We start from the raw sequence: 6761 nt of genomic DNA, 5'->3' as shown, positions 1-6761 counted from the left end.
GCCCCCTCCGGATGGCGCGGGGGGGGGGGGGTCTTCCGTGCACCGCCCCGTTTGTGGGTGTTTGGCAGGACGCAGAGGCTGGATTTGAACCCCAGAACTCGCCAGCTCTGGGGCTTCGGATACATTGCCTGACTTCACTGTGCCTGTTTCCTCTCTTGTAAAACTAGGATAGGATGAGATGGATGGCGGCGTGGGGGGTGAGTTAATACAGACGAATGGTCTATGACTGTGCAGACGTAGAGTAAGAGGTCAAGCAGCAGCGCCTCATGTTTATTTCCTGCGTGGCGAACGGATGAGTGGAAAACGCTCGGAGGCTGATGTCTGGAAACCTGCGCCGCGCCTGCCCGCAGGGAGCACCTGTGCCTGGGGGGCGCATCACCCCCTCACCTGCGGCGCGTGGGGCGGGGTCTGCGGGCCAGGGTCGCGGCGCCGGGCGACCGCCGGGAGGAGTCGGGGCCCAAACCTTCGCTGAGCGGAGCACCCAGCCCCTTTGTCTCCCCCGCCCCCTCTTCCCCACTTCCTGCCCAGCTTTAAACTCGGGATTGGCGGCGAGGCGCCGACTTTGTAAACACGCCGCGTCTGCGGCGGCGGAGGCTGGTTCTGTTTGGGCGCCTGGGGGAGGGGTGCACGCCCCTCCCCGAGGCTGGAGGTGGCGACCCCCCCGACACACACACACACCTCCCCAGAGACAGAAGCCAGAGGCGGCGGCAGAGTGTGTGTGCGGCCACGGTCCGTGCTCCGGGGGCTCACCTGCGGAGAAGGTAGGCTTGAGGGCTGGAGAAACCAAGATAGATGGGTGTCAGCGACACCCCGCTCTCCTGGAACCTCCAAGCTGAGACTGGCGGGGGATCGGGGTTGGGGGGTGGTGGTTAAAGAGGTCACCGCGTCTCATCACCTCCCGGTTGTCCCTCAGAGCTCAACTCACTTTCTATCTGAGTTGCACGTGGCTGAAGGACAGAGGAGCCCCACCAAAGCTCTCCGCTTTCTCTGTGTCCGCACAATCCCCCTCCAAGCTGAACTGGAAGCCCAGTGACCTCACTGGGCTGTCTGTTGTCGTTTTGCATACCTCAGAGATGGGCTGGTAGGCGGAGGGAGGGCAGAACTAGGGTGGGCAGGGAGCCTTGGGGGTCCTCCTGCCATCCAGGGCCGGGGGAGCAGGCTGGAGGACAGGACAGAGAGAGGGGTCTCGCAGTGGTGGTCTCTCTGGTGTCTGATGGGTAGATGGCATCTACCCACAAGAGATGGCTCTAGCCTCTTCTGTGTCTTTTAATGTGTCAACAAGAGGAATAACTGAAGACACTGGTTGCTGTTACTGAGGGAGCCTTAATGTATTCATCTGCAAACGATTGATTGAGCACCTACTGTGTGTCTGGGATTTGGCTGGGATGCTGAGGGTACAATGGGGTTATTGTCTCGCCTGAGTCATGGAACAGCAGAGACAAGGTGCCAAGTTGGGGTGGCTGGGAAGGTTTCAGAGCGAAGAGGACATTTAAGTTGGGTTCTCAATGATGGAAAGTCAGCAGGCAGAAAAGTGGTGGGGTCTTTGTGGGCAACTTACTCATTCTACAGAGCTGGACTGAACCCTGACTGAGGTGTTGGGCATTGGGAAACAATGGGGACACAGAAACAGTTGCTGCTCTCTTTAACCCTGCTGTCTACATACAAAGAAGTGATAGGAATGAACAGGATGGGTTCTGGGAAAGGCATGTTTCTGGGCTGGTTCCCAGGACCCCAGAAATTCCCAAGTAGGTGCAGCAGGGAGTCCACCCCAGGGGTGATGTAAGAGTCCACACAATGCTGGGGTACCCACCCCCCATCCCTGGATGCTAAGACTGTTTCCTGTAACAAATCTAAGCCCCCAGCTCAGTTCTCCTTGGCACTAGATGTAAGTGAAAAGAAGTGCATCTGCCATTGTTTTCCTGCCGCTGCTTCTGCATTTTCAATTCCCAGGCTCACTTGAGAGATGGCTGACTCAACAATTTATGAGTTCATTCAGCTGTCTGCTGAGCCCACACTATCTGCACGGGCTAAATAGTGGGGACATAATGGCAAACAAGTCAGAACTTCTACTCCCCTGGAATTTAGGATCAGAAGCATCTCTGAGGATTCCAAGATCCCAGTCTCTGCCCAGTGTTTGAGACCAGGACCTCCACGGTCCCAAGTGCCTTCTCTTTCCCATTTCCTTCCCTCAAGGGTTCAGAATATTAGCTAAGGCTTATATAGCATGCCAGGTACTCTTCTAGATGTTTTAGGTGTAATGTCTCCTTTAATCCTCCCAACAGTCCTGTAAAGTGAACACTAGTATTATCTCCATCTTTGTTGTTTACTTCCTAAGTCATATCCAACTTTTTTGCGATCCCAAGGACTGTAGCCCGCCAGGTGCCTCTGTTCATGGGATATCCCATCTTACAGATGAGGAAATTTAGGCAAGGAGGAGATAATTTTTCCAAAGACGACAGGGTTGGGATTTAAACCCAAGTTACTTGACTTGGGAGGCCCTGTTCTTAACCACTGGGCTAGCCCACCTCCTTGACTAAACACATGGAATGTGCCCTTAAGCCAGGGGCTTAGGAATTTCCAAAAGGGTGTCTGTGGTCCTGTATCTCAAATGATGCAGAGGAGAGCACTTTGTTAGCTGAGTGTGGGTGCAGGTGCTGTTTACAGGGAGCCCCAGCAGGCCTGGATCAGAGTTGTGGGGTCTACACAGAGCTTGTATCCCTTTCTGATGACTGTGTGTGTGTGTGTGTGTGTGTGTGTGTGTGTGTGTGTGTGTGTGTGTGTGTGTGTGTGTGTGTGTGTGTGTGTGTGTGTGTGTGTGTGCATGCATACGTGTGTTCTCCTGAGTAAGCCTCACTCGCAAAGAGGAATAAACCAAAGTTTGATGCAGGAAAGATGCATGGAGGTGATGTGCCAGAATCTAGGGAGATGGGAAACCAAGAGACTTCTTTTGTTGGGAATCTTTAGGAAGAGCAGAAACCTTCATGTCCTGGACCCCAGCTTGGTAGCTGAGTCAGGAAGATGGTCAGGGAGTGACCTTAGGCAATCTTGAGACGTGCACCTTTCCTCCTCACAGCTGCTGCATCCCAAAGCTGTGTCCCAGAACTGCATCTGCACATCTGAGATGCATCCCTCTAGGCAGACTGGGACTTGCCTATGATGCCAGCCAGGCCACAGGGCAGAGGGTCCATGGATTCTTGCTGTTTTTCCATTATCTTTCTGAAACTAGATTTCTCACATGAGGCCTCTACACAGATCTGGGGAGGCCCAGAGACTGTCCCTCTCTGCCTGCAGTCAGACTAGCTCTAGTGTCTGGGGCGGGGGTGGGGTGGGGGCGGTGTTGATGCTGGGAGTTGAGGGTAGAGGGTGGTCACACCTCCATCACAGGTAAGCAGGATGTGAAGATCAGAACTGTGTGGACCTCCAGGCCGCTCCTCTGCGCGCACACCCCCTCCTCCTCCTGTAGGGTGGGGTGTGATGGAAGCCTTGGCATGCCCCAGCCCACTGCCCCAGGCGCCGTTCTTTTGCTTGAGAACAGGTTGTACTCTTGAGAAACCACAAGAGGAAGTTTAGGGAGGGCTGGGGGTGAGGAAAGTTCTGGGGCCCCTGCCAAGTTTCCCTTTCTCTGCTGCGCGGAGGTGTGTTTGTTTTGGTGTGTTTCTCTTGCCCTCAAAGACATTTAAATTTTAAACCCTCTGAGTTTCAAAGAGCTGTCAAGGCCTGCTCCTGTACTCTGTGTGTGTGTGTGTGTGTGTGTGTGTGTTTAGGTGGGTGGGGGAAATGTGGAGGTAGTCAGAGACACCCCTGGAAATGGGGTTGCAACGCGGTACTCATTTGTTGGTTTTTGTGCTGGGATTTGTGTTGGTTGGCTAGCTAACTCCACAAAGTCTTCTTTTCTCCTCTGCCCACAGCACTCCCTACAGCCCCAAATACTAGAAATGTGGTTATAGTGACCACTTAGGAGCTGAGTGATGTTGCCAGGAGCTGTTCTACCTGCCTTATCTCATTTCACATTCACCATAATGCCAACTAGTAAATGCTTTTAGTCCCAATTTACAGATGAAGAAACTGAATTTCAGAAAGGCTTAGAAGCTTACCTGAGCTAGTTACCTGAGCTAGTTACCTGAGCTAGTTACCTGAGCTAGTTACCTGAGCTAGTTAGTGGCAGAGCCCAGATTTGAACCCTGGTCTGATTTCAGAGCCTGTGCTCTTGATGTTTGTTTAATCCTCAGATCAGAGCATCAACTTCCTGAACACAGACCCTGCACAGGAGGAGGTTGTGATCCCAAGGTTTTTTGTTGTTTGCTGAGCTGCATGGCATGCAGAGATCTTAGTTCCTGACAAGGAATTGAACCTGTTCCCCCTGCTGTGGAACTTGGGTGTCTTAACCGCAGGACCACCAGGGAAGTCCCAACCCAAAAATGTTTTAAAATGGTTCTGCTAGTGTGGGGAGGGAGGTGGCCTGCATATAGAGTTGGAAAAGGGATTCTCTGGAAGTTAATATTAAAAAGGATGGAATTCCCTGGTGGTCCAGTGGTTAGGACTCGGCTCTCTCACTGCCAAGGGCCCAGATTCAATCCTTGGTCCGAGGAACAACTAAGATCTCACAGGCCTCTGTGCAGCCAAAAAGAAAAAAAGACAGCTGTATAACTGAGGGAAAGGAAAGGAAGATTAAATGGATGGTAAACAACTCTGGAATTTTGAGGCAAATGGGGAGAAGATTTAGGAGGGTTATTGTAGCTGTGTTCAGACATTTGAAAGGTTGCCTGTGGAAGCCCCCAGGTAGGGGACTGGTAGAGGCAGATTTCCACAAAGCATAAACACTTTCTAACAAATAATTGCCTAATCTCTTTCTCCAGAAGTGATTTCCTCATCTAGGGGCTTCTAGAGCACATGCTGAGGTAAGGCTTCTGCCCGGGGAAGCCCTCAAACCCCCTCTAAGCCTCTAAGCCTCCCATGCGATTATTGACTGGCTGATCTCCCCAGGGCTTCCCTGGTAGCTCAGCAGGTTTAAGAATCCTCCTGCAATGCAGGAGACCCCGGCTCGATTCCTGGGTCGGGAAATGCCCTGGAGAAAGGGATAGGCTCCCCACTCCAGTATTCTTGGGCTTCCCTGGTGGCTGAGATGGTGAAGAATCCGCCTGCAATGCGGGAGACTTAGGTTCGATCCCTGGGTTGGGAAGATCCCCTGGAGAAGGGAACGGCTCCCCACTCCAGTATTCTTGCCTGGAGAATCCCATGGACAGAGGAGCCTGGCAGGTATCCCATGGACAGAGGAGCCTGGCAGGCTACAGTCCTTGGGGTCGCGGAGAGTCCGACGACTGAGCGACTTGCACTTCACTTACCTCCCCATGTGTCCACCAGGGGGCGCTGTTGCCCAGTGCGTGGCTCCAAGGCTGCTGGATGGGCTGAAGAGCGCCACCTGGTCCTTCAGCTACCGGCTTGGTTTCCTGGGGCCTTTCCCCGACCCCATCCCCAGCTGTGAACACACCAGGGCCCAGAGAACCACTTTTGACCCAGCACCGTCCCCGTGAAATGTGCTGGCAGGTCTCCTCGTGGCTCGGGCCGGAACGTGCGGGCCTGCGCTCCTGGGATAGACTCCCTTCCCGGCTAGGGCAGACTCCCTTCCCAGGTCCGGGGTGCCCTCCCTCCCCTCCTTCTCTTTCCTTTCCCTGGTCTTCCTTTGTCCTGAAGATAGAAGGACCCGCGTTAGGAGCCGAGGGCAAGTCCAGCAGCCCTTGTGAGCGTGGCCTTTCATAGCCTTCAAGGGCATGATACCCGGATCATGTCATCTTTTTTTAAGGTCCTCCAAAACCGCACCTCTCAGAAACTGTTTGCCCTCAGCAACCTGCCCAGTTCTCCCACCCTGCTGAGAACCACCCTAGAACAGGCCGGGGCCCACGCGTTGTCCCTAGGAAGGAGGGAGCAGCAGAGAGGTTGCCTGGTGCTCGTTTGTTGGCCCAGATCTGCGTTCTAGCCTCTCAGACCTTCAGAAAGGCCCAGAAGCACCGGGGTTCCCCGCCCCCTCAGGGCAGGCCGGGCTCCGCGTGTGCCAGGGCAGAGCGTGCAGTTACCAACCTTGGGGCCAGGGGGCGCCATGGAGGCCACGCCCAGAGAGAGGGGCCTTAACCGGCCTGTTGCAAGCGCTCCCCACCGCTGACCACCACCCTGGGAGGCAGGAGGTCCATTGTATGGAAGGAGCGAGGCGAGGCGCGGAGGGTTCAGCAGGAGGACAGTTCGGAGCTGGAAGTCTGTCGTGGCCCTGTGCCTGTCTGGTTTGTGCACGTGACCACCTAACCCGTGCTTTCTCTCCTGGAGTGGCTCAGAGAGCCTGGGCTCAAGACAGGAACCGCCCTGGTTTGAGTGCTCGCTTGGCCCCTTCCTGGCTGTGTGAAACTTTCCTTACCTGTCAAGTGGGCGTAAAGGTGGCCCCTTCCTCACCGTGTCATCGTGTGGATTCGTTGTCCTGACACTCCTGAGCACTTTATAATATCCAGATTGGATCTTTTTGTGTCCTCGTAGCAGCTTTGTGAGGGACATGCTATCATGATGTCTTTTTTGTTCTTTTGGCTGCACTGGGTATTCGCTGCTGCCCCTGGGTCTGGTTGCGGCAGGGCTAAGGGGCGCAGGTGGTGAGCTGGGGGCTACTCTCTAGTTGCGGTGCAAGCCTCTTATTGTGGTGGCTTCTCTTGTTGCGGAACATGGGCTTTTTGGTGCCCAGGCTTCAGTGTTTGTGGCATACAAGCTAAGTTGCCCTGTGGCCC

At 54.4% G+C, this 6761-nt stretch overlaps 1 protein-coding gene across 3 annotated transcripts in view; it reads left to right on the top strand.

Moving 5' to 3' along the window:
• The first annotated feature begins 395 nt into the window (after positions 1 to 395).
• Positions 396 to 6761, top strand: part of CCND3 (cyclin D3) — a 90655-nt gene continuing 84289 nt past the window's right edge. The window contains exon 1 of one of the 3 annotated variants that reach the window (XM_065912294.1): positions 396 to 761. The gene's annotated coding sequence lies outside the window, so the exon portion shown is untranslated. The remainder of the gene's footprint in view (positions 762 to 6761) is intronic. The other 2 variants (XM_065912295.1, XM_065912296.1) reach the window with 2 other exon arrangements.

The sequence above is a fragment of the Muntiacus reevesi genome, chromosome 20, assembly GCF_963930625.1.
Source record: "Muntiacus reevesi chromosome 20, mMunRee1.1, whole genome shotgun sequence".
Taxonomy (NCBI): Eukaryota; Metazoa; Chordata; class Mammalia; order Artiodactyla; family Cervidae; genus Muntiacus; species Muntiacus reevesi.
The sequence above is the reverse complement of the archived record's forward strand: the minus strand, read 5'-3'. Positions and strand labels throughout refer to the sequence as shown.